Source organism: Gopherus flavomarginatus, chromosome 3 (genome assembly GCF_025201925.1).
Source record: "Gopherus flavomarginatus isolate rGopFla2 chromosome 3, rGopFla2.mat.asm, whole genome shotgun sequence".
Lineage (NCBI taxonomy): Eukaryota > Metazoa > Chordata > Testudines > Testudinidae > Gopherus > Gopherus flavomarginatus.
This window is the reverse complement of record NC_066619.1, coordinates 152,791,587-152,801,273: the sequence shown is the minus strand read 5'-3', so window position 1 is coordinate 152,801,273 and position 9,687 is coordinate 152,791,587.

Genomic DNA, 9,687 nt, shown 5'->3' with positions numbered 1-9,687 from the left:
CGCCAGCGTGGCTCTGCGATTGCAAGAACCGGAGGAGAGACCTGTTCAGGGAGTTCACACCTCCTGTGCACTGCAGAGCACAGCTCTGTGGAGTCCCCTTGCACTGCTGCATGGGTCAGGGATTCACTGACCCAATCCACAAGGAGAGGGGAAGAGGACACTGCACTCATGAAGATACTTCAGTTCTCAGTGGGAAACTTCCATCCATCCAGTGCATCCCAGGACATTTACTTGAGCTTTGCACTGGGGCGTGGTTTTTAGCCCCTCACTGCTTTGCGCATCAGGTAATACCTACTGCATTAGCTCATAGTGGGATGAATTAATGTGTGTTATGTGCTTTGAGATCTGTGGATAAAAGGCTCTATACGCTAGTGAAGTGTTGTTTTCATAGTAACTTATTCTTTAAATCCATAAATAACTGATACTCAATTTGCAAGAACAAATAATGTTAGGTTTACAAATATTACAGGACCAGTTTCTGCATGCATAGTTAATGCTGGTCAGTGCCCATTAACAATCATATTCCCCCAAATTGTGACTTTATTTGTTTCTTTTCTGTGGTGTTTGATGTCTTCCCCTTCCCTCCTTTATTCAAATACAGTATGGCCCATACAACTATAAACACAGCAGTAATCAAAGTTTGGGGCCATGACTTTCTAAAGTGACTAATAATTTTGTCTGTCCTTTGAAGACCTTAAAAGGAGCCTGATTTTCAGAAACTGTCAAGCACCTGCCCTTGGAAAAAAATAATCCGATCTCTTCAAAGTGTTCCAAGTTGGGCACCTGAAAATCATACGGGTTTTTGTTTTGGTTTTTTTCCATGCAGAAATGTTAAGTACATTAAAATATGGGCAATCCCCCGCCCCTCCACATCCCAAATCCCTTTCCACTCCCCATATTAAAGGCTAGATTATGTCCAAGTGCGGGACAAGAGTACAAGAAGCTTTCCTTTCCACGGATCCTGTGCAGAGGTCAGCCATAATCAGGCTCGGGGTCAAAGCCATGACCTTTTTTCTCTCTGATTGGTTGCAGCTAGCCTTGCAGGCCAGGCGCAGTCAGGAATGCACGTTGCATTCTATTAAGGGTGGTGGAATGGAATCCGGGCTGAGTCAGCAGAGACAGAGCAGCGGTTCTCAAACTTTATTGCACCATGTCCCTGTCTGACAAAAAAAACTACATGACCCTGGGAGAGGGAACCAAAGCCTGAGCCCCAGCACCCCGGGTGGGGGGGGGAAGCCAAAGCCCAAGGGTTTCAGACCCAGGCAGAGGGTCTGTAACGTGAGCCCCGCCACCCAGAGCTGAAGCCCGAGTCCTGCTGCCCAGGGCTGAAGCCTTCAGGCTTTGGCTTCGACCAGAAGCAGATTTACAATGAAACACACAGTGCCCTGGCACTCCCCCTGTCCAACTACAGGGGGCCCCAGGGCTGGGCAGCCCAGCACCATCCAGCCCCCCATGTGGGGGTACCGCTGGGGGGCAGAAGCTGTGGGGGAGAGCAGGGAGGGAGCCATTTAAGAGCCATGCTGGAGGCACAGCGTGCGGTACGCTCTCCCAGCCAGTGAGCTGGGCTCCTGGGATTCTTGTTGCAGGCTGGCGCTGGTGGCCCCGTGTGTCAGATCAGGCAGCCATGTAAGGGGCTGGCTGGGGGCATGCTGTAGAGGAGGCGAGTGTGTTCCTCTGGTGGGGCGTCCATCGGCACTCATCCTGCTGCCCTGCTCCTCTGGAGGCCGGGAAGCGTAGGTGCAGCCCCTGGCATGCACTGCGGCTGGCGGCCCCTGGAAAAAAGCTAGGGGAAGGGAGCGGCAGGCCTGGGGGTGAGTGGGGTCTCAGCTCTCACGTGCTGCTGCTGCCACAGCTCCCTTTGGCGGTGAACAGGAGCAGTGGCGGGGCATCCAGCCAGGTAAGGTAACCCCAAGGCGCGACTGGGACTGCCCCAGCCTTAAGCTCCCTCCCCTGCCCCTTATACATCCCCCCAGCCTCCTGGGAGCCCCAGCCCACCCCACTCCCCTCACACTTGCACCCTCCTCACAACTCCAGACCTGACTCCTGCACCCCCTCACACACTCCCAGCCTCCTGACGACCCTAACTCTGCACCCCAACCCTCTGCCCCAGTCCTGAGCCCCCTCCCACACCTCAGCTCCTGGCTAGATCCCACACCCCAATGTTTTTTTTTGTTTTTAATAAAGCACTCTTTTCCAAAGCACTTTACAATAGTTATCTAATGGTACAAACAATATTTGGAAAGATCATTAAATTGTCTGCCTCAACCTTTAGCAATTTTCCAGTGGTCTGTGGGAAAAAATTTAGACTATAAAAACAATCAAGGTACCAGTTTATTTTCATTTACTCCCATTAATTATAATATAGGAGGAGGATGAAGAAAAAAAGAATGAAAAACAGGGATGGGAGAGATGAGAGAACGTTCTTTTTCTTTGCTGAGTGCCAAGGAGGTCCCCAAAAATGAGCTGAGCACAGGGCCCCACTAACTCTAAATCTGCCACTGGCTTCGACCCCAGGTGGTAGGGCTCTGGCTTCAGCCCCAGGCTACAGCAAGTCTAAGACCAGCCCTGGCGACCCCATTAAAATGGGATTGCAACCCACTTTGGGGTCCCAACCCACCATTTGACAATCCCTGCAACAGAGTGCTGAGACCATAGCATGACCCATCGGGTACATGACTCGTGGTGTAAAATAGCTCATGGGATGAGCCAGAACCTAGCCATATGCGTGTAGAAGTTGGTCATTGGATCCCTGGACCCTCTGAAACATTTGCCTTGTATGATGTTTGTGCTGTACTTGTACAACCTAGTACAATGCGAGTCCTTGATGCAAAGGTAATATACAACAACACATCCTTTGCATGTATTCTTAATAGCAAGAGAAACAATACTTCTTTCCTGGGGAAAACGTTTTCAAAATATACATCTTTTCTGAATCAAATATACTCAGCATCATTAGGCTTGATCAGGGCCGGATTATGACATTCTGAGGCCCTAAACTATGTCAACTATAAGAGGCCCCATACTATAAAAAAATTAATTATTATTTTCACAGAAGGGACATTGCATGTATAAACAGAAAAGTTTTCTATTTGCATATATACAAAGGTGAAGTTGTAAAAATAAAATAATAATCTACCTAGGCGCTAGAATTTGGAGTGCAGGGGTGCTGCAGCACCCCCTGGTTTGAAGTGGTTTCCATTATATACAGGGTTTATGGATTAGTTCAATGTCTCAGCACTCCCGCTATAAAAATTGTTCCAGCACACCTGATAATCTAACTAAAACAAGTCTCGCAATATGCCCGTTTGCATTATAAAACAGTTTCAAATTAACCTATTTTCGTCTATGATTTCTTAATTAGTAGACATGAAAACTTTATATCTACAGCAACACAAAAGTAGTTACAGTTACACAGACCAGCTTACTTAATGGAAGCAGTACAACCTGTAGTATGTCTGTCTGCACATCACATAAGTTTTAACACTGAAATTTAAAACATTTTCTTTAGTGATTTTTGGAGAGCAAAGTCATTGATGATGTCCTCAAATGATAAGCTATGGAGTTGGCACTTTTGATGCACAGAATACTTAGGGCAGATTGCCTAGAAAATGCTGCAAGAAAAGCTGACATCTCTCTTCACATTTGATTCTGTATTGTTTGTCTCCCCCAGGATTACTAATTAGTTTTGAGTAAACACCTTGGACATGCAGAGTGACAACAAGCAATATGCGTGAAAGAGAAAAAGAATTTACCAGAGAAAAGACTGGTAATCTCTAGATAGGCATTGAGAAAGTGTGAAAAACTAGCCTATATTCAGGCAAATATAATGAATACCATAGGCTTTAATAGCCTATAAATCATATATGCACATAGTTTGAAACAACTTGCTTACCGAATACTCAGAATATTTTGATATATATGTATATCTTCCTTCACTTCTCTCAAAACCCTCAATTTATTATTTCATCAGCACTCTGATATTTACTGTAAAGGTTCCTGAAACTGATGGAGGGAAGCCAACACAAGTTTATCCTTCTCAAGATCCACTCAACCCAAGTTCATAAGATGATCATCTGCAAACTCAATCATGTGACGCATGGATAGCATGTGGAGCAGAAAGCAGCATGTGCACTAAAATATGCAATTGTACGTATGTACAGATCAGAAGAAGAGAACACACTAACACTTAAGAAAAGGAAGAAAAACAGGAGCAAAGGCACTATACAAGTGAGCATGCTGGACCGTAAACAAAAGATGGTGGCCTTCTGGCTATTACCAGCCAGGGGGGACGCTATACATGACGTCACTCCTAGGGTGAGTCCCATACGAGTATGAGCTTGGCAGGATTGCTTCACGACACTGCTATCTCCGACCTCACACTTTTTCTGATTTTATCAGCAGTGAGATTATTTATTTCAATAAGTTATGAAGGCACTGTCAGAATTTTACCAGTAGCAGCTGGCCAACAAAATGCTGCCTTAGGAGACTGATAGCAGACTTAATCATAGAAATACGAATTTTACAATAGCAATTGTTTTTCTCTCAGCCCTGGCCTCCTGCCTGTCAATAATGAATAGTTAGTGAAGGATAAGGGTATTTGTGTAGCCAGATGTGTATATTTGTCATATTTAAATGAAAATGTCTATATTTAGCGCAAATCTTTTTTTTCTTCACAACTCCTTTATTTGGCAACTGACTTTGATAAAATTTGAAATAGAGTCAGCTTTTTTATTTTTTAGAAACCCCTCATGTTGTGAGGCCCCAAGCTGTAGCTTGCTTAGTTTATGCCTCAGTCAAGCCCTGGGCCTGATCCTGAAGTATGCCCATTGACTGAGAGCCTTCAGAACCAGGCCCTTAATCTGCTGGAGATAAAGAATAAAACATGAACCAGCATGTTAAAATGAGTTCTAACCAAATTAGAGATGCAAAGGTGACTAATCACCGCCAGGAGATGCTGAGGACTGAGGTGTCTACGGAAGCAGGCAGAGTATTCCCAAATGCTTCCAGTCGCTCACATCTAAGTATGCACCAGTTTAGAAGCAAATAGGAGTGCAGAAGCATCCATTTTAATGTGCAATTGTCATTGTCATGCACACAAACTTTGTTGGAAACTTACCTCTGAGTGTTTAGAACAGTATGAAAATGTAGGGAACGAGTGGGCTTGGGACAACATTTAATATCTTTAAAGCAAATATGAACACTGGAACCCAAATCACTTTTTCAGCAGTTACAAGAAAAGTTGGCACGAAGTACAAGACGGACAACAGATGATATCTGGAAGTAAACATGGACCCTGCAGGTAGAAAAGTACATATTTGCTCAAGGAGAAAACTGGCATTCTTGCTAACGCTGCACAACACAGTAAGGGAAAATTCCAAACCAATTTCATGATTCAGCAGCTAGCAGTTTTGGTTTTTTCCCTGAATTTTTATTTTTTTGGTATTAAGTTTCAATGTAGCAAACAGATGTTAATCGCCTATGGTTTTGAAGACCTGCTTAAAATTCTACAGCCATGTACATCCCTCAAAGTGCTATCTTAGGGTCTGATTCTTCACTACTTTGCACCTTTTGCAACCACTTTCACTTATGAACTCTTCCAATATGGCAGCATTTTACCCTCATTTTGCACGCATGTGCAGCCACAATTTAATCCATGGGGCTAAACTGACACTTATACAATGACACAAAGTGCAAGGCTCAGGAGAACTAGGCCCCTCATTTTTTAACTAATAATGCTTTGCATTTCAGTGGTGCTTTCCATCGGGGACTCAAAAATTATTGAGCCGGATTCTCCATCACCCGGTGTAGCAATTTACACAGTGCAGAATAGGGTAAAGCTCTACCAAATCAGAATAGGGTACTAGGCAATCAGGATCATCATCTGTTTTACCTCTGAGGAAACAGGCCCAGAGCAGAACAAGTGTTGAATTCCTCCTGAGTGGGGTTATGCCTCCTCCATTCCCATTGGCTTTAATAGAGGGACAGCGTATGGCCCATCTCTGGAACCCCTCATAAGGTCACCAGATGTCCCAATTTTATAGGGACTGTCCTGGTTTTGGGGTCTTTTTCTTATATAGGCTCCTATTGCCCCCCACCCCATCCTGATTTTTCATATTTCCTGTCTGGTCACCCTAAGCCCTCAGCACTTTGCAGGACTGAACCTTACAGAACATGTCCAAGGATAGAAACCATTGATCTAACCACAAACCCCATCTCCTCAGAAATCTTCAGTGCTGTGTCGCTTTTGCATAAAAGCCTGCCTGTTTTCCTGCTCGATTTGAAATACTGCTGCTGTGCCAGCTCACATTCCTCACTCTCCATAACAAGCAGCAGATGTGAATTATTTTTTCCAAATGAATCTTTAGGAGCTCTCATTAGGTTGAGAGTGGACACAGTCTATGAATATATATTGTATTTACCTTGGGAAGACAGAGCCTTCCAATACTCTCAGTTAATAGATGCCTTTAAATGGGGATTGAGGTCATTCAGAACCTGACAGGAAGTTGTCATCACCTTGCAAGGCTGGGCACGTAGAGAAAGTTCTCTTCCATGCCAAACACTTGCAACAGCGGAAGACATTTGTTTGGCAGTAGCTTGACTGATAAGAGGAAATAGAACTAGAATCCTAGTGGGAATGTGACAGGACCAGTCACAAGAGGTGGAAGCACTTCTGCTTTGCCTTAACTCTTCTCCCTGTGGGAAACTCAATGGGATTACTATTGATTTCAATGGGAACAGAGTGAGGCCAACACAGAGAGCTTTTGAAAATCCCACCCAATGAGTTGCCTTTTCCAGTGTTCATTCACCATCTCTTTTCCTCTTCTTAGTTGTTAAGTGTTATTTAAATCTTTATACCTTTGGAGATGAAGTTGATAACCCTGTCCACGTTAGCTGACCTGTTGTATTCTTCCCCCCAGTAGTAAGATATGCATTTCACTTATATAATCTGTATGTATCTGTCATTGATCAACGGTTCTCCACGTCCATTGAAGGTAGGACAAGCAATAGTGGGCATACTGTGTAGCATGGGAGATTTTGGTGAAATATTAGGAAAAACTTTCCAAGTGTTAAGGATAGTTAAGTGCTGGAATAGGCTTCCAAGGGTAGTCATGGAATTCTCATTACTGGAGATTTTTAAGAACAGATTAGACAAATGCCTGTCAGGAACTCAGAGATAGTCTAAGTTTACCTGGTCCTGCCTCAGAATAAGGGGAGGAACTAAATGTTCCCTAAGTGTCTTCCAGCCTTACATTTCTATGATTGTTTTAGCACCTAGGCCCCTAATGTAGTCAATGGCAGAACTCCCAATGAATTCAGTAAGCCAGGATTTCACCCTTCGAGTCTAAGACAGGTACTATAGAGTTAAAAATGAATTAATATCTAGTTCCTTAATATTTGGGCACTCCAAAGCTAACAGGTTAGCAAAAATAGTCTCTGTTGGTGCAATGGATAGTTCTTGACAACAAGGAACTGTCAAGGCAGATCTGATAACAAGATGAGGGCTCTGATCTAGCAATCAAAACTTCACTTTTCCTCACTGAGAGTTTTGCTTTAGTAAAGGACTGAGCTGAAACGGTCAGATTCTTTCACTTTGATCAGCACAGAGTGGATGGAATCTTGTTGAGAACTGTTCCCATTTCTAACATAGTGGAGTGCTTTCATAACTCTGACAGTCTTTTCTTCCGCTGCCCTTTAAAAGGCTTGTCTGCCTAGGAACACTCATGAAAATTAATCTGATTTCAACAAATGCATTAATTTGAAGTGGATTACTCAAACGGCATTGAATCCCTGTGTGAACACCTTTTGGAAATGAGCTAAGCTAAACCAAATGAAGCCCACTTTAATTCTAAATAAGAGTATCCACACAAGGATTTAAGGGATTAACTAATCCAATTTAAAAGGCAATTTGGATTAATTATCCCCATGTAGACAAGCCCTGAGACATGTTTGGCTCCAGTTCAATTCCTGAAGTAGAGCACCCTTTAAAATATTCTGATTCCATATGTCCCCACCAAGAAAGATCTTGGCTGCAAAGCTGTTGGGGCAATTTCGGTTTTCCAGAGGACAAACTGCCCCACACTCCTCCCCGCCCCCCAAAAGCAAGATAGTGGTTGGGAAGGGGGAAACTTTCAATAAGAGACATTAAGGGCAGCTTCTGGATGTGATAGACTTAGTACAAATCCTAGCATCTCCCTCTAGGCTGCTAAAAGTTACTGATTACAGACAATGAGGGTTATGCCTAAGCTGCTCATGTAGGTGCGTGGGGCTCAGGCTATGGGATGGTTTAACTGTGCTGTAGATGTTCAGGCTTGGGCTAGAGCCGGGGTGTCACAGCTGGGCTGTGGGCAGCCAGACCTAGTAGTCAGAGCCAGAGTCCACAGTCACAAGACAGGAAGAGTCAGGAATCAGCTGGGTCAGGATACCAGAAGGTCAGAAGCAGGAGAGAAACTGGAGATCAGAACCACGAATCAGATGCCCAGAGTCATGCTGGGTCAGAGTGCTAGGAAATCAAGCCATGGAAGCACAAGGCACACAATCCAGAACAGGGTAGCCCAATTGTTCTGACAGCTACCTGTTCCTGCTGCTATCTTAAGTAGGCCCACTAGGCCAATCAACTGCTCTGGGACTCTGCCAATAGGAATGCAGGGGCAGAGTCTGAAACTGGGGCTGGGCTTCACGGATCCCAGGGAAGCAAGCGCAGGCTGCCAGATGGACAGTTGGAGGTGGCTGCACCTATACATCCTGCAGACCGTGGTTTGAGACCAATGGGTCATGACACTGGGCTCTAGGATTCTCCATCCCAAGCCAGATCTCCTGCACTGCAGTTAAACAGCCCCTTAGCCCAATCCAGTTGACATGGGCCAGGCATGGGTGTTAATTGCAATGTAGACATATGCTGAGAGACCTGATTAGAGCTTAAGCTCTGGTCTTGTGTTCAGGCTGTATGCATTTGATTCAAATCCAGCCACTAGAGGGAAAAAGTCTGCCATCCCTGCTCAAATGTCTGGCTGCCTGTTGTCAGACAACATTTACACTGAAGGATTCATGGCAAGAGTCGATGGCAGCAATAGAAAGTGAAGACAATCTTTGTGCAAGATTTTGGAAGCAAGATGAATCTGGAAATCTGTTTCTTTTGGAGTCTCTCTGGAAGGGAATATTAGCCACACCAACTCTGCAATTTTTTAACTAGCATCTTCCTTCTCAAAGACTTATAAAACTCCTTAACCTTTTACTCTGAATTACATGGGTTTCTTGTTTTTTTTTTTATTTTTATAATGTTTTACAATCAGCTACTGACATATCCTCTGAACTTTAACTTTGACTTAGTTTTTTATTTTTTGTCTGTGTTAGGCTTATCGACCTCTATTCTGTAAAACATTTAAACACATGCTTAACTTTGAGCATCGAGTAGCATGGACATCATAGTGTTGTTTCACTGAAGCATGAATATCAACTTTAACTAAGTAAGAAGTCCCACTGATTTCAAGTGGGCCACTCAATGTTTAACGTTAAGCATGTGCTTAAGTGATTTGCTGGGTTGAGGCCCTATTTATAGGGTTGCCAGGTATTCAGTTTTTGACTGAATGCCCGGTCGAAAAGGGACTCTGGTGGCTCCAGTCTGCTGACCAGGCCATTAAAAGTCTGGTGGGCAGTGCAGCAGGGCTAAGGCAGGCTTCCTGCCTGCCG